This window comes from Balearica regulorum, chromosome 24 (assembly GCF_011004875.1).
Source record: "Balearica regulorum gibbericeps isolate bBalReg1 chromosome 24, bBalReg1.pri, whole genome shotgun sequence".
NCBI classification, from domain to species: Eukaryota; Metazoa; Chordata; class Aves; order Gruiformes; family Gruidae; genus Balearica; species Balearica regulorum.
Window position 1 is genome coordinate 769,017 of NC_046207.1, and position 18,433 is coordinate 787,449.

An 18,433-nucleotide genomic window follows, 5' to 3' on the forward strand; every position below is an offset into this window, starting at 1 on the left:
CTCTGCCAGTCGGCGGGAACTTCGCCAGACTGCCAGGACTTCTCAAATATGATGGCGAGTGGCCTGGCCACTTCATCTGCCAATTCCCTCAAGACCCGCGTATGCAACTCATCAGGTCGCATGGACTTGTGCACCTTCAGGTTCCTTAGATATTCTCAGACCTGATCTTCTCCTACAGTGGGCGGTTTTGCATTCTCCCAGTCCCTGCCTTCTGCGACCTGGGCAGTGTGGCTCAAGGATTTGTCAGTGAAGACTGAGGCAAAGAAGTCATTGAGTACCTCAGCCTTCTGCATATCCTGGGTAACCAGTTCACCCATTTCATTCCGGAGGGGACCCACATTTTCCCTCGTCCTCCTCTTATCACTGACATACCCATAGAAGCTTTTCTTGTTGTCCTTGACATCCCTGGCCAGACTAATTTCTATCAGGGCTTTGGCTTTCCTAACCTGCACCCTGGCTGCTCGGACAGTTTCTCTGTTTTCTTCCCAGGCTACCTGCCCTTGCTTCCACCCTCTGTAGGCTTCCTTTTTTTGTTTGACTTTGCCCAGGAGCTTCTTGTTCATCCACGGGGGCCTCTTGGTGGATTTGCTTGACTTCCTCTTTGTTGGGATGCATCACTCCTGAGCTTGGAGGAGATGATCCTTGAATATTAGCCAGCCGTCTTAGGCCCCTCTTCCTTCCAGGGCTTTGTCCCATGGTATTCTACCAAGCAGATCTCTGCAGAGGCCAAAGTCTGCTCTCCTGAAGTCCAGGGTAGTGAGCTTGCTGCACGCCCTCCTCGCTGCCCTGAGGATCCTGAATTCCACCATTTCGTGGTCACTGCAGCCAAGGCTGCCCTTGAGCTTCACATCCCCTACCAGGCCCTCCTTATTGGTGAGAATAAGGTCCAGCATGGCACCTCTCCTTGTGGGCTCCTCTATCACTTGGAGGAGAAAGTTATCATCGACACATTCCAGGAACTTCCTGGATTGCTTGTGCTCCGCTGTGTTGTCCCTCCAACAGATGTCAGGGTGGTTGAAGTCCCCCATAAGGACCAGGGCTTGTGAGTGTGAGGCTGCTCCTATCTGCCTATACAGGGCTTCATCTGCTTGGTCTTCCTGGTCGAGTGGCCTGTAGCAGACCCCCGTTATGATGTCCCCTGCCCCAGCCCTCCCTTTAATCCTGACCCATAGGCTCTTGGTTGGCTCCTCCTCCATCCCCAGGTGGAGCTCCATGCACTCCAGCTGGTCATTGACATAGAGGGCGATGCCCCCTCCTCGCCTGCCCTGCCTGTCCTTCCTAAAGAGCCTGTACCCTTCCATCCCAACAGTCCAGTCATAGGAGCTATCCCACCACGTCTCTGTAATGCCAATAAGGTCATAGCCTTGCAGGCACACACACGCCTCCAGCTCCTCTTGTTTGTTCCCCATGCTCCGTGCGTTCACGTAGAGGCATTTCAGTTGTGCCCCCAACGAGGCTGACTTATTGGCTGGGGTGGCTGGAATTCTTTTGATGTATCTTCCCAGTGTTACCCTGTTGGTTCCTGTTGCGTCTGGAGCTCCTGGCTCATCTCCTCTAGGCTTTGAGCATGCTGTAGTGCATCCAGCACGTCTCTGAGCAGTAGGCCGAGGGCCCTGGCCAGCACCCCGTCCCTCCAACCTGGGCACATCGTCCCACAACATGTCGCTGGCAAGCCCGATGTTATCCCCTTCCCCCTTCGAGCCTAGTTTAAAGCTCTGTCAATGAGCCCCGCTAGTTCCTGGGCAAAGATCCTCTTCCCCCTTTGAGAGAGATAAAAAACCCTTTGCCTTTGCCGAACCAGGATGGTGAGGAACCCATCCTGTCCCTGAAATTGCTCTGTAAGCACACAGGAGGGACAAAGACCTCTCATGGGCAAGCGGGGCTTGGGTACCACACTGCCATCCTTGACCTGGTCTTTGCAAGATGGGTTGTAGTGCCCCATGAGCAGAGTGTCCAGTCCAAGAGCAAAGCATTAGGCCCCACGATGTGGGAGTAGCAGGTCACTGCCCTGCCTGTCCCCACACTGCAGAGGAGGCAGGCTGGACAGAGGTGCCTAACTCATGGCTAGAAGAGGAAGAGGGCTGTTCCCACTGTGCGCTGCAGGAATGGGTGGGGAGGTCAGGCCAGAGGCACAGGTCAGGCTGCAAGCGGTCAGCACAGCTCCACAGAGCTGTGCAGAGCACAGGGGCACGCTCAGTTCCTGGGGGCAGGGGTGGGGGGCGCCACCCCTTCCTTTCACTTACCTACCATGGGCAATAACCCCATGCACATGGCAGTCCACATGGCCAGGCCCACTCTCTGTCGCCTCCCTCCAGCTTCTCTCTGCCAGCAGAACAGCTCTGCCCACATCTTCCCTGCCTCTGCCTCGCTGCCTGCAGTCAGTCCTAGTCCCTCCATGTCACTCCCTCCCTCTATGACAACAGAGAAGGCGAGAGGCGGGGACTGGAGGAGCAGCAGCAGTTGATGCTCACTTTGCCTCCATTAGGCAAAAGGTGACATGTTGCTGTGGGGCCACCCTGGACCTTCCTCTGAGGAAGGACTGCAACGGTTTCTGCTGGGACTTTGGACCTGGCCCTGGGGGTGGCAGCTTGTCCTCCCAGGAGGGGCCACGTCCCTTGCTGCTGCTGAGCTGCTGCTCCTGGATGGCACCACCTGGAGCCCAGCACTGCTTGGACAGGGCATCTCTAGGCAGATGTGCTCCTCACTCTGCTCTCTCCACTCTGACCCAGTGCTCAACTCGCTCCCCAGTGCTGACGTTTCTCCAGCTGTCTCTTCCTGTGTAAACCTCTCCTTGACCTGCCAAGGAACAAAGGCCCCATGAGCTCCAGGATACGGTTGGTTCTGAAGCTCTGGGGTAGATGTGCATGCTCAAGACGCACAGCTCATCCCTAAAACTCACGTGCGCAGGACTCAGCAGGGATCAAGCTCTTGGGGCTGCTCAGCAGAGCAGGAACAATACCCTCTCCATGCTTATACTACACACCAGGAACCCAGAGGTCCCCCTCAGATCTTTGCGGCCACAGGACACGAAACCTACTGAGCCCTGACACAGTGTCACCATCTTGAGAGGTACCACCATTTTGGGGAGCACTGCCCACTCCACAGTGGCTCTCCACACACTGTCTGAATCCTTCCCCTCCCCTCTCTTTTCACCGGTGCTCCAACATGGCCCCTTGAGGAGATGATCCAGGACAGGGCTTGGAAGGGGAGTTGCAGAGGGCAGATGAACCCATTGAAACTGGAGGCTTGAGGCTGGGAAAAGAAGCAGGGGGATGCAGGGCCAGGGGGACCTATGGTGCCCTGCCTCACTTGGAGCAACACAACAAAGAGACTATACTCAACACGTCAAAAGAGTTTTTGACTCAGCTCCTCCTGTTGCACTACTCTGGGGCTCCCTGAACAATAGAAGGTTTCAAAACTCACTTCAACTCTAGATTTCCATGTTCAAGTTGTACTTCTTGAATGCTCACTGTACTTCTTCCTAGGCAAAACTTTTCCCCTGTCACTTTGTGCCCGTGGGAAAGACTGAGAAGGAAGAACGAAGGTAACGGCATGTTCAGGGTTTTCTGTGTGCTTGTGGGAGACTCTGCTGCTGCTAATGCTGTAGCACATCTGCTCCTCCAGGAAAAGCCACACCAGACTATTCCTGAGAAGTCTGGGAACAGCCTTGCTTTGCAGCAACCACAAAAGACCTGGCTGGATTTAAGTCCCCTCCTTCCTTTTATGCCCTGGCCCTGCCCCTCTCTCAAGCACTGTGCCCTTTTCCAGCTCTCTGGTGATACAGAAATAGGTGGCCGTGCCTGCAGGCAATGGCAAGAACACTTCCAGTGACAGCTGGTTCCTGGAGGGGTCTGCAGAGCTGGTGACTCACGTCTGGAAGGATGAAGCAATGTGCTGGAGTCCCGTGAAGGGATACTGCAACACTATATGCTGCAGGTCTCTGCCAGGAGTCTGGCGGATCCAGTCCCAAGCATAGCTGCTGTCAGGCATGGGTACACCAGAGATGTGGCAGGTAAGCGTGAGAGACTCTGAGACCTTCCCTACTGTGGGGCCAGAGGCCTCTGTCTGCACCTGAGAAAGGCCACCTGCAACCCCAGGAGACAACCATGAGCAGCCAGGAACAGGTCAAGCCACCGCTTCATCTACTCCACCACTTCCCTGACCTTCTGCTTGTGATCTCCAGGATCCAGCAGGTGCAAACACATGGGCTCACAAGCTCTGGCTCCCGTTACAGTCTCAGATCTGGCAGAGTAGAACAGACTTCCCCTTTCTCCCAGTGAGATCCCAAAGGACCCTTGGGATTTCCCTTTTTCTCCTACTCACTCCTCAGGCAGCAAAACTCCTGGGGTGGACTGAGACAACCTGAGCCTTGCCGAAAACCAGAGCACAGCTATTTACCACCCTTACCAGTTGGGCCATGACTGGATACTCGTACTACCCGAATTCAATGGAAAGGGCAAAACTTGTTTCCAAAAGGGAAGGAATTGTGGAGTGTGAGAGGAGAAAGGGTTGGCATGACACATGGGAAGATGGCAAAGGAAAGGCTTAGAGCTCATTTGGAGACATAAACAGGTAGGACATCCCGGTCAGAATCAAACGTGAAAACTCTATGCTGTAACTACATGACACTAGAACAACCCTGAACATCTGGGGGACTCGCCTCCCTGCCAGCTCCCAGGCCCAGAGGCAGGACCCGGGTGCAAGGTTTGTGTTAAAGCTCTGCTGGATTTCCTGTCTCCGTGGGAACGGCACAGAAGTAGCAGGCAGAGTCCTGAGGGCGCAGGTCCCCCAGGGACAGAGATGACTCGGAACGGGAATTGTCCCGGGAGACTGTGGCTCGATGTTTCACTGCTGGGCCGTAGTTTGTAGTACCCGACGCCCAGATGAGGGACACCCACTCGAGACTGCTACCCGGTGCCTGACGGTACCACAGAACGTCATAATTCCCGAAGGTGAAGCCGGATCCGCGGAAGGAGAGGTGCACGGAGTCCCCAGGCGCTCGCAGCCCTCCGCCGGTCTCCACCAGCCTCAGCTGCGCCCACAGCCCTGCGGACGGAGAGCGCAGGCAGCCGGGCAGGGCGCGCCCACGGCCCGAGGACGTTCACCCGCCGCCCCGGCGACACCCGCCCCGCCACAGCCACAGCCACCCCCCCCCCTCTCCCGGCAAAGCCCCGCGACCGGGGCAAGGCCCCGCTTGCCCTCCTCGGGGCTCAGCCGCGCCTGCTGTCGGCACTGCGGCCCCCACCGCGGAACGAAAGCCTCCCTCTGCTTCTGCCTCTGCATCTGCATCTCCCGCTCCCTCTCCCGCTCCCCCCCACGCCACCCGCTCCCCGCTTCCCAGCTAAGGAAGGCGAGCGACAGGCGACAGCGTGCCCGGTGCGGGAGCAGCCGTAGCCCCAGGGAGCCGTGACGGGCAGGGCCGCCCGCGGGCAGCCCCAGCCCCGGGCCCAGCCCCGGCCTCGCTGCCCTCCCCGCCCGCCTCTCACCTGCCGGCCCCGCGGCCAAGGACAAGGCCAGGAGCCACGGCCCCAGCCCGCGCGCCATCACGCCCTGCCGCGCCGGGGCCAGCCGGGGACCAAGGGCCCCCCGGCAGCCGCAGAGGAGCCGAGCGGAGCCGCGCTCGGCACCGCTCCTCACCACCCCGACGCCTCGGCCCCTCGCCGGGGCAGCGCCCACGACTCTGCCCGCCCCCAACAGAACACACCCGGCCCCGCCCGGCCCCCCGGTTCCAGGGCCCCTTCGGGGGAGGAGAAGGGGGGGCGCGGGGAGGGACGCGAGGCAGGGGCGTCGCCAGAGGAGGAGCGCGGCGCCCCGGGAGACCAAGGCTCCTGGCCCGCGGCTCCCAGCTCGGCTCCGCCGCTCTCCCGGCTTGTCGCTCTGACGTCGAGCCCTGCGGAAGGGGGTCGGCGCCTCGGCCAGGCGCAACTGGGTACGGACCCAGCCCCAGCCCCAGCGCCAGGGACGGGCTGTCGGCCCGCAGCGTCCCCTCGCAGGACCCTCCCCGTGCCCCGCACCCCCAGCCCGCCCTGGCCTCACCCCCATCCCCTGCCCGCGCCCACAAAGCACGCAGAGGGCTGTGCTGCCATCCGGAGGGACCTCGACAGGCTGGAGAAGGAGCTGGCAGGAAGGAACCCCATGCAGTTCCTCAGGGGGAAGAGCAAAGTCACAGATTCACAGTCAGAGCATCACGGAACGGTAGGAGTTTGAAGGGACCTCTAGAGATCGTCTCGTCCAACCCCCTGCTAGAGCAGGATCACCTAGAGCAGGTTGCACAGGATCGCGTCCAGGTGGATTTTGAATATCTCCAGAGAAGGAGACTCCACAACCTCTCTGGGCAGACTGTCCCAGTGCTAAGCCACCCTCATAGTGAAGAAGTTTTTCCTCATATGCAGATGGAACTTCCTGTGTTCCAGTTTGGTCCCATTGCCCTTTGTCCTGTCACTGGGCACCGCAGAGAAGAGTCTGGCCCCTTCCTCTAGACACCCACCCTTTAGATATTTATAAGCTTTGATAAGATCCCCTCTCAGTCTCCTCCAGGCTAAACAGACCCAGCTCTGTCAGCCTTTCCTCATAAGAGAGATGCTCCAGACCCTTAATCATCCTTGTAGAATGGGATAAAGGGAAGGGCAAGTGGAAGGGGAAGGGAAGGGTCTCCTGTGCCACTCAGTGGGTTAGGGTGAGGTTAACTTTAAAATTCTTTGTGCAGTAATCAGGAGTAACAACACTTACTCAAGAGGTTCAAACAAATCACAAAGTTACTTAAAACTCAGCAGAACTACTAAAGATAGTGGCATGGCAAAAGGTAAAAAAAACACCTAAAACTTAGCAGAACTACGAAAGGTAATGGCCTACCAAAACGTGTGATGATATTATCTTAATGTGCCAAAAATGAAGTTAGAGTGACGGAGAGGAAATGAAAAAGAGAGAAAGAGAGAGAGAGAGAAAAGATACCGCCACCCTTGGATCCAGCGATGTTCTCTGCCTGTAGCTGTAGTCAGGTGATGGGCGGACACCAAAAACTTGTGCTTCCCCTTTCTATAACCCTAAATGCTCTGCATAGGCGGGGGTCTGTCATCACTGAGCAGGCACAGGATGTGCTCAGGAATGTTCCAGAAATGAGTCGGTGCGTTGTGGGGGTCTTGGGGGTCTCACTGTCCCGTCGTCCCCCCCCCGCCCCCTTCATGATCAATAGAGTGATGGCCTTTCACAAGCATGCATGCACAGGACACAGATGGTCTTTTGTCTACATGTTTCAGGAATAGGGGAAGGGGCTCACAAGAAGGTATCCTGCCTCCGCAGGTTCCGTCCTTGGTCGAGACAGATGTCTGCCACATTCCCTCATTATCAGTTTATCCCTGCTTGGGTCAAGACGAGTGTTTGCGACATTCCCTTGTTATCAGAGCTTTACACCACTCCGTGGCTCAAACAGAGATCTTGACTACTTCTTGCAGGTCATCTTCTAGAGTGGGGATTCTCACATAGCGAACAGAAGGAGAAAGGAGAGAAGAGAAGGAAGAGGTGGCATGGGTAATCATACAGCGAACAATAGCTATGCCAACCATTAAATATATGAAACCAATGAATAATCATGTCAATCATTACTAATTCAGTAATCGTGCCCCCCATCCCCTGAGTCCCATGGATCATAGGAGGGATTGTGACCAAGAGTTCAGAATCTCGCCATCAAACCAGTCTTTCAGTTGCATGGATTGAAAGAGTTCCACCATCTGGTCTGTTATCTCCTTCATTCTTGTTCGAGCCTCCTCTATTGAGGTAGTAGTGTTGTGTATGGTAATACAGCATTCGCCGTCAGTGAGATTTAACATCCCACAAACTCCTTGTTCTTTAAGCACTATCATATCCAGGGCTAGACGATTCTGAAGGGTCATCTTCGATACCTGTTGGACCTGTAAGTTTAATTCTCCAAAAGCATATTTTGTCCAATTGCTTAAAAGAGGTACCTGCCAAGTAATATTTTCTAGGACAAATTGGTGTCGTTTTAAAGTTACATAAGGGGTAAAAATATTCTCAAACATTAACGCAGTTAGTTGTCCAGCAGTATAATAATTGGGAGTTTGGACTCCAGTAATGGCCCAGTTGGGGCAAGCCTTTGGATGACTTCCTGCTTCTCTACGCGATCACTGGGAAAGTACTGTAAAATTAAAAACATGAGAGGGAAACAAAGAAGGGATAGCTAATCCACACCTCAGGCCAGCATGATATTCCAATCTTAAGTGTAAGATTTTCCATTGGAGCATCCCCATGCTAACCCCAATGGGGCCAGATATATGCGCGTTTTACAGGTGTATTGATCCATATAATTCACAGCATGTATAACAGGCTTGGTGTTTAAGGCTGTCCCTTGGAGGGGATAATGAGTAAAGGGCACTCCACACTGTTCCTGTTTAATAAATTTGCGACTTCTGGGAAGACTGAGGTTACAAGTTTTATCGCTATTTCGCCATCCCTTTGAAGGATATCCCTGGTATGTGCACATATCTCGTATTAGAGTTCTGAGACTATCAATAAACCAAGTTTCAGGAGGATCTCCTGGTCCTGAATCACAAGTGATTGTCTCAGAACAATTAAAAGGGGGCTTTCAACTTCCCTGACAGGTGGATCAAATTTGGGCTCTATAAAAACTTGTCCCACTTTGTTCCTTGACCAAGCCCATGTCAAATTACTTCTATCTCGAGAGGTTATATGAGTTGTATTCGGGAGTAGGATACACCATTCTGGGTCCCATCAAGCAGAACAGTTTGCTGCATAGAAATCAGGTTTTGCCAACGGATCAAACAGAGGATCCCATGGATAATAACGACAGGAGAATTCCCTGGTATATTTGTCAAAAGTGACATTTCCAGCAGGTATGTTCCCTTTGGTGCTGGTAAATAAGGGGTTTGATCCACCTATCAGAGAAGGGATAGAGACTTTAACCGGTGGTCTGGTAACTTTACACACTGCTGTTGAGGATAACTTCGCATCTTTGGCCAGTTTTTGAGGTTCACTCCAAATGCTATATATAATCAGACCTTATCATTGGCTGTATCTGAAAATACACTCAGTTATTCTAGATGGTCCAATTTTTCGACAGGAGTGTTCCAGAGGTGGCATTAGTCATATTAAAGATAAACGACAGACTTACAGGTGACATAAAAAACCTTAAGCCTTCTTCGACTGATCAAGGTAGGGTAATGCACGGACCTTTATTTTGGTAACCCCACATCCTAACAAAACCTTGAACTAATTCCCAAGCCACATTTGGGGTACTTTGGCTTGTGGTTCCTATAACACATAGGGAGAGACAAAGAACATAGGACCAGATCCACAATTGCCGGTGTTGAGCCGAATTGACAGTTGTGGTTTGGTTATGCATCTCTCTGTATCACACAGATTACGAGTACAAATTCCCAAAAGTAGCATCAGCTTCAGCTTTCTGAGGTCGACGATGTTACCAGTAGTTAGACCTGTAAAAAGAACAAAGGAAAAGATCCCGATTCTTTCAAATCGGTGGTTAAAAGGATGGGAAAATCCATCTGGTATTAATCTGGTGTTCCTTTCCATGGGCATCAGCAGCTACCCATGAACAGGCGTTCAGCGGAGTTTTAAGGATCAGAGGCACCTCCCCCACCATTGGGAGGTCCTGGATTGTGGAAGGGTTCTACAGGCTCCTTTTTCTCCCTCTTGCCAGGGAGCAAGGAGGGGGGTGTTGGACAGAAAGCAGTAAGTTTAGGGCATCCATTTATCCCCCACTGACCATTTACTCTGGCAACAGCATTGGGGAGTCTTGCGGACCACCCAGGGTTGTGAGGCCTCAGGATGCGTTTTAGGAGCCCGTTGGTCCTTTCTACTATCCCGTCAGCTTGGGGATAGTAGGGGGTATGGAATGTCCACTGTATTCCCTCAGTTTTGGCCCACTCCTGGACCACCCCAGCAGTAAAGTGGCTGCCATTATCTGATTGAATCGATTTAGGTTTAGGTAAAAAGCTAAGCCACAACTTGAACCCTTTCACTGTATTTTCCCCAGTCGCCCGTGCTACTGCTTTGGCCTGAACCAGTCCCGGTATTACTTCCACCCCAACAAGCACATATTGTTTCCCTTCTGATTTCTTGAAAGGCCCTATGTAATCGACCTGCCAGGTTTCCCATAGTCCTTTCCCATCCCTCAGGTGCAGTGGGGGGATCTTGTAAGGGGTGCTTTTCCAGTCTGGTACGGCACAGCCCGCAGGCAGAAATTACCGTGCTACACAGTTTTCGGGTAACGGGCCATCCTCTGCTCCCAGCCTCATTAAGATCTTTGACTCCCAAGTGACCATGTTTCACGTGTAGCCACTCCAATAAGCGTTCCCATTTCTCTTCCTCTCTCTCTTCTGCCAGCATAGCCAGGCAGGTGAGTGAGTCCACCTGATTGTTCAGAATGTGGCTGGGTGATCTCCCCCTTGGTGGGCAGCTACCCACCCCACCGATATGGTCTTTTGCCTGGCCACATTTAATATTTCCTCCCACTTTTCCCTCTGCCATATGGGCACCCGCTTTACCTCCCACCGATTTTTGTTCCCAAAAGGACAGCCAAGTGGTACACCCCTTGATATGGCACAAGAATCAGTGTAGATGTGTATGGGTTCCATCCTGCCTGTCTCTCTCATTACCACACCCCAAACTGCCATCAGTTCTCCCACCTGAGCGCTCCCTTCTCCTTCTGGTACACTTTGCTCCCAGAGTCAACATGTAGAGCCACTGCTCGGTATTTCCATACTTTCCCCTCCCTCCTCGAAGAGGCATCAGTGAACCAGACATTTACTTTTCAGGTGGGATTCAAATGAGGAGGCTTCCTTTATGTAGGAGGAAGGGGTTTCCTCACCTGAGGGAGTGGGTGATTTTTCCTGTGTTTGGAGCATCTTTGGTGCTCCCTGCTCCACTTGATAAGTGTGACTGTAATGCTGCAGCTGGGCATACCACTTCCTGACCGTTTCCCATTGTGCAACTGCCACAGGGGGTGGGGTGCCTGCCAGTATGGGTTTTAGGATCTTAAAGGGCCCTCGGAGGGTGATGGATTGTCGCCCTATCAGTCTTTCAGCCTCCTGCAAGGCTAGACTGACCACAAAAAGGCCTTTCTCCCAGACCAAGTATCGCTTTTCTGCATCTTTCAAGCTGCCTGAATGAAACCCAAAGTGGCAGTCGGACCCTCCCTTCCACGCTGCCACACGTGTACAGATGCCCCATGAATGACAAAACCCCATTGATTGCCCCAATTTGGTTTGGAGCAGATCTGTTGGGTGTATTGGGACCAAAGCTTGATATGCCCCTGCTTCAAAAACCAGTAATCTTAGGGCTTCCTCATGAATAGGGGTCCAATCCCAGGTAGCTTTTTGAGTGTTAAATTGTAAAGGGGACGAGCTATGATAAAAAAATCTGGAATATGTTTCCTCCAGAATACCAGCAAGCCTAGGGTATGTTGCAGCTCTTTTTTATTTTCTAAGATTTTGATCTCTTCTAAGGTAGCTTCGGGGGAAATACACACTGCTCCTCCTTTCCACCATCTGCCTAAGAACTTCACCTCAGGGGAGGGGAGTTGTACCTTTTCTGCTGGAACCTGAAGTTGCAAATTTTTCAGGTGAGTAATTATTTTCTTTCGGGTTTGTCCCACTGCAGTGGCATCGGACCCCCCCCCAATATATCATCAATGTATTGGTAAGTTTTAACTCCACCCCTCAGGGATGATTTCTGATCCCTTCTATGATGGGGTTACAGCATTGGTGGATAGGGAAGGGCAACTGATGTCATCTACCTGGAATTGTGCAAGGCATTTGATATTGTCCGCACAACATCCTTGTCTCTAAATTGGAGAGACATGGATTCGATGGATGGACCATGTGGTGGATAAGGAATTGGCTGGATGGTCGCACTCAAAGAGTTGTGATCAACAGCTCAATGTCCAAGTGGAGAACGGTGACGAGTGGTGTTCCTCAGGGGTCAGTACTGGGACCGGCACTGTTCAACATCTTTGTCGGCGACATGGACAATGGGATCGAGTGCACCCTCAGAAGTTTGCTGACGACACCAAGCTGTGTGGTGTGGTCGACACGCTGGAGGGAAGGGATGCCATCCAGAGGGAACTTGACAGGCTGGAAAGGTGGGCCTGTGCGAACTGCATGAATTTCAACAAGGCCAAGTGCAAGGTCCTGCACGTAGGTCGGTGCAATCCCAAGCACAACTATAGGCTGGGCGAGGAATGGATTGAAAGCAGCCCCGAGGAGAAGGACTTGGGGGTATTGATTGTTGAGAAGCTCAACATGAGCAGGCAGTATGCGCTTGCAGCCCAGAAAGTCAGACGTGTCCTGGGCTGCATCAAAAGTGGTGTGACCAGCAGGTCAGTAGAGGTGATTCTGCCCCTGTGCTGTGCTCTGGTGAGACCCCACCTGGAGTACTGCATCCAGCTCTGGGGGCCCCAGTACAGGAGAGACATGGAGCTGTTGGAGCGAGTCCAGAGGAGGGCCACGAAGCTGATCGGAGGGATGGAGCACCTCTCCTATGAGGACAGGCTGAGAGAGTTGGGATTGTTCAGCCTGGAGAAAAGGCAGCTCCGGGGAGATCTAATTGTGGCTTACCAGTACCTGAAGGGGGCCTACAGGAAAGATGGGCAGGGACTGTTTATCAGGGAGTGTAGTGACAGGACAAGGGATAATGGGTTCAAGCTGAAGGAGGGTCGATTTAGATTACATGTTCAAAAGAAATTCTTTACTGTGAGGGTGGTGAGGTACTGGCACAGGCTGCCCAGAGAGGTTGTGGATGCTCCATCCTTGGAAGTGTTTAAGACCAGGTTGGATGAGGCTTTGGGCAACATGGTCTAGTGGAGGGTGTCCCTGCCCATGGCAAGGGGATTGGAACTAGATGATCTTTAAGGTCCCTTCCAACCCAAACCACTCTATGATTCTATGATTCTATGATTCTATGATAGTGCTTGTTGCAGGGCATGATGCACCAAGGTAGGCAAGTGCCGATACCCTTGGGGCAAAGGAGTAAAGGTGTATTGTATACCTTCCCATGTAAATGCAAATCTATCTCTATCAGCTTCCTGTAGAGGAACCATGAAAAACACATCGTTTACATCAACGGTGGCCAAAATGTTATGGGACTGTTCCTGTATGGTGGCCAATATAGATTAGGCACAGCCGCTGTCAGGGGACTGGTGCCTGTGTTTAAGCACCAATACTCCATCGTTAGCCACCACCTGCCATTCGGTTTGTGAACTGGCCACGCTGGAGAGTTATAAGGGGAGTGAGTTTGAATAATTACCCGCTGCTGCTGCAGCTCTTTTATCACCGGAGCGATTCCTGCCCTCACTCCCAGAGGTAAGAGACAGGGTTTCACATTCACGATTTTAATCGGGAGAAGCGTAGGGGCACTCTGCAAAAACCTTATCAGGGTTGCCGGAGACCCAAACTTCCACTCCCTCCCTGCCGAGTCCATCCAGGACTTCACTTTCAATAAATCCAATCCCAGAATATTCATGGGGGGCACTCCCAACACCATAGTGGTCTCCGCATAGGTTGGGGTTTGGAATATCTGAATATATCGGTAACCCATATCTGTTTTTTATCAGGGACAATCCCACTCTGGCCTGCGATATCGGCATTTAAAGCAGACATTTGGGCCCCTGTGTCTACCAGAAAAGTGACCTGAGTCTGAAAAGGGCCAAGGGGAAAGGTTACCAATAGGTCCCCCTGCTCGTTTTCAATGAACCTCCTAAAATACACCCACTGGCCATCCCCCGGCTCACTCCCTGGGGACAGCACAAGAAGTTTCCCGACTCTGGAGGACTGGTGGGCCCCCCCCACGGGAGCCATGGGAGCAGCCGACCTCTGAGGTACAGGGGCCATGGGGAAACTTTCCTTTCCCGGCTGGCCTTTATCTATCGGTTTCCACATTTTTACCAGCAGCTGCAAATTGGGGAGGGGTAGGCCATCCATTAATTCTTGGGGAATACCCTTATCTAGACCTTCCTTCCACAACTGATTTCTTCAGGCTTCTGTCTCAGGGGCGGAGTATTTTCTCCGCTGTCTCAGCCCTACAGACAGCTGCTTCTGCCATCCCCTCCTTCCCAACATACCCCACACACCAGCCATAACTGATCAATTCCCGTGCAATTTCCCCCCAGGTAAGACCCAGCCTGCCCTGAGGTCCCATGGCTACAGTGACTCTTAGTTGGTCTTGAATTAGTACAGCATAAATCTTCCATGAATCGGGTGACCCTTTAATCGAGGGAGTCATCCTATCTGGATTGGAAAACAACAACATCGGGGAAGGTTGGCGGGGAACTAGGCACCTGTCATGCATTAGTTGCAGGCAAGCCACCATCTGTACACTCTCTGCAAGATGGCTTACCCCAGGGGTGGGGATGGCAATGGGATCTCCTCTCTCCAAGGGGTCTAACCCTCCAGCCAAATACACCACCCTTCGGGTCAGGGACCTACATTACTGCTCGTCATCTACACTCAAAAATACACTGGGACCCCAATATCCCTGAACCTCTTCTTCCGAAAGGCTTATTCTGTCTCCGCCTGTCAGGGAGACCCTCCACACATGTTCGGTCTCAGTTTCCTTAGCCTGCCTACTATATTTTTCCTGCAGTTTTGCCAATTCAGTAACGGTATAAGGTAACGGCAGGTTCTGCATCCTCGCCATCATACACCACTTCAGCTTTAATAAGTGGCTGGAGCTTGGGAGTAGGGTCAGGTTCTGTCACCGTGCCCAGCTCCTCCCATGGGTAGTGAGGGGCAACCTGCCTCACAACGAGGTCGGCTTCTTTTGATAAGCTAGAAAATCCCAGTTCGCTCTCAAGGTCCCCAGGGAGCTGCAACTTCAGCTCTCTTTCCCATCTCGCAGGCTACCTTTCAAGTTGTCTGTGATTCTTTTCTCATCCGCTAACGCTTTTTCAGCTAGTTGCTGTCTCACCCGTTCCGTTTCCAATTCTGCCTGTAGTTTTCTAACCAGCTCCTGAAGGGATTACTTTGCAGTCAAGATCAAGCTTATCCCAGGTTGCCATGACCTACTGCCACAGATTTTGGCTTCAACCAAATATCAGTTCTCCTTTCTTCAGCACTCTGGCTGATACCACCTTTTATGGAACCTCTTTACCGCTTCTCACAGAGAATCCTGTCCACAACACCAATTTAATGTCCCGTCCCACTCGGTGGGTGAGGGTGAAGTTAATTTTTTAATTCTCTGCACAGTAATCAGGAGTAACGACAATTACTCAAGAGGGTCAAACAAATCACAAAGTTACTTAAAACCCAGCAGAACTACATAAGACAGTGGCTTGGCAAAACTTGAAACAATATTACCCTAATGTGCCAAAAATGAAGTTAGAGACACAGAGAGTGAGTGAGAGGAAAAGAGAGAAAGAAGGAGAGGGAGGAAAAGAGAAAAGATGTCATGACCCTTGGATCCAGCGATGTTCTCTGCTCATAGTGTTGGGCACGTGCCAAAAACTTGTGTTTCCCCTTTTTATAACCCAATGACCCTGTTCCATAGGCAGGGGGCTGCCATCACTGAGCAGGCACAGGATGTGCTCAGGAAGGTTCCAGAAATGAATCGGTGCGTTGTGGGGGTCCTGGGGGTCTCACTGTCCCCCCCCAATTTGGGGTCGACCAGGTGATGGCCCTTCACAGGCACGCTCACGTGGAGACAGATGGTCTTTTGTCTCATGTTTCAGGAATAGGGGAAGGGGTTCACAAGAAGGTATCCTGCCTCCGCAGGTTCTGTCCTTGGTCGAGACAGATGTTTGCGACAATCCCTCATTATCAGTTTATCCCTGCTTGGGTCAAGAGGGATGTTTGTGACATTCCCTTGTTATCAGAGCTTTACACCCAGTCACCCAGGAATTCTGGAAGTCATCACAGACTGGACAGAAGACAAAGATTTTAGAATATCGCTGGAAGAGGAGGAGGGGATGCATGCTGAAGAGGCCCCAATGTGTAATAAACTGCCAGAAAATGAGAAGCAATGTGCCCTGTTCACTGAGGGGTCCTGTTGCACTGTGCGAAAGCATCAGAGGTGGAAGGCTGCTGTGTGGAGTGCTACACAACAAGTTGCAGAAGCCGCTGAAGGACAAGGTGAATGAAATCAGTTTGCAGAGGTGAAAGCCATCCAGCTGGCTTTAGCCATTGCTGAACGAGAACACTGGCTGATGCTCTACCTCTCTGCTGACTCATGGATGGTGGCCAATGCCCTGTGGGGGTGGCTACAGCAGTGGAAGCAGAGCAACTGGCAGCACAGAGGCAGACCCATCTGGGCTGCCCCATTGTGGCAAGATATTGCTGCCTGGCTAGAGAATCTGTTGTAAAAGTACATCATGTACATGCCTACGTACACAAGAGTCGGGCCACTGAAGAACATCAGAACAACCAGCATATGGAATTAGGCTGCTAAGATTTAAGTGGCTCAGGCAGATCTGGACTGGCTACACAAGGGTGAATTCTTCATACCTCGGCTGGCCCATGATACCACAGGCCATCAAGGAAGAGATGTAATGTAGAGATGGGCTTGTGATCGAGGGGTAGACTTAACCATGGATGCTATTGTACAGGTCATCCATGACAAGCCAAGCAGGTAAAGACTCTCTGGGGTGGAGGACGGTGGCTGAAAGGTAAATATGGTGAGGCCTGGGAGATTGCTTGTATCACACTCTCACAAACCCACCAAGGCAAGTGCCATGTACTTACAACGGTGGAAGCAACTACCGGATGGCTGGAAACATACCCTGTGCCCAATGCCATCGTCCAGAACACTGTCCTGGGCCTTGAAAAGCAAGTCCTATGGCAACATGGCACCCCAGAAAGAATTGAGTCAGATATCAGAACTCATTTCCAAAACAACCTCATAGACACCTGGGCCAAAGAGCATGGCATTGAGTGGGTCTAGCACATCCCCTAGCATGCACCAGCCTCTGGGAAAATTGAAAGGTACAATGGACTGCTAAAAACTACCCTGAGAGCAATGGGTGCTCGGACCCTCAAACATTGGGATATACAGTTAGCAAAGGCCACCTGGTTAGTTAACTCTAGGGGGTCTACCAATCGAGCTGGCCAGGCCCAATCAAACCTTCTGCATAGTGTAGAAGGAGATAAAGTCCCTGTCATGCACATGAAAAATACATTCAGGAAGACAGGCTGGGTTACTGCTGCTTCAGGCAAAGACAAACCCATCCATGGGGTTGCTTTTGCTCAAGGACCTGGATGCACTTGGTGGGTGATGCAAAGGGATGCGACAATCCAATGTGTACCTCAAGATGATTTGATTTTGGATGAGAATAGCCAATGATTTAAATTGTATGATGGCAATTGCTACATGATAATGCATGTCATCGTTACTATGATTGCTATATGCCATAGTATTACAGTAAGAATTAGGTAGAGTAATGAAGAATGAACTTTGATGAAAGGCAACAAAGTGCAGAGGTGATGAAACCACAAGAGGCTTCAGCAATGAGCGCCCAGCAACTTCCTCCAGATTGACGTCTTCAACCCACAGAGCGTGAGCATGGACTGATCCGCTACAAGTTCAGGATGCAGCATGCAGCAATCCACCATCACACACCATCTCTCCTGCCCTGAAAGACTGTTAGGACAGATGGAGCCCAAAGTCAGCGACTAAAGGTCGCTGACTTGTGTTGGTTTTGCGTGGCAAGGTTTTGGTAGCGGGGGGGGCTACAGGGGTGGCTTCTGTGAGAAGCTGCTAGAAGCTTCCCCTGTGTCCAATAGAGCCAATACCAGCCGGCTCCAAGACGGACCTGCCGCTGGCCAAGGCCAAGCCAATCAGCGCCTCTGTGATAACATATTTAAGAAAGAGAAAAAACAGAGAGCACTTTTGCAGCCAGAGGGAGAAGTGAGAAGATGTAAGAACATCTGCAGACACCAAGGTCAGTGCAGAAGGAGGGGGAGGAGGTGCTCCAGGCACCGGATCAAGATTCCCCTGCAGCCCGTGGTGAAGACCATGGTGAAGCAGGCTGTCCCCCTGCAGCCCATGGAGGGAGGATGAGGGGGTGTAGCGATTTCACCTGCAGCCCGTGGAGGACCCCACGCCCGAGCAGGTGGAGGCACCTGAAGGAGGCTGTGACCCCGGGGGAAGCCCGCGCTGGAGCAAGCTCCTGGCAGGACCTGTGGATCCATGGAGAGAGGAGCCCATGCCAGAGCAAGTTTGCTGACAGGACTTGTGACCCCGTGGGGGACCCACGCTGGAGCAGTTTGCTCCTGAAGGTCTGCACCCCGTGGAGGAGACTCACGTTGGAGAAGGTCGTGAAGAACTGTCTCCCGTGAGAGGGACCCCACGCTGGAGCAGGGGAACGATGAGAGGAGTCCTCCCCCTGAGGATGAAGAAGTGGCTGAAACACCATGTGATGAAATGACCATAACCCCCACTCCCATCCCCCTGT

General features: G+C 52.4%; 1 protein-coding gene and 1 gene segment (V, D, J or C); both read right to left on the reverse strand.

The window, feature by feature from the left end:
• LOC142605017 (T cell receptor delta constant-like) overlaps positions 1-5,590 on the reverse strand; it is a 33,351-nt gene extending 27,761 nt beyond the window's left edge. The window contains exon 1 of the C gene segment in view: positions 5,487-5,590.
• Positions 1-18,433, reverse strand: part of LOC104638263 (M1-specific T cell receptor alpha chain-like) — a 487,043-nt gene that overhangs the window by 87,722 nt on the left and 380,888 nt on the right. The window lies entirely within an intron of this gene.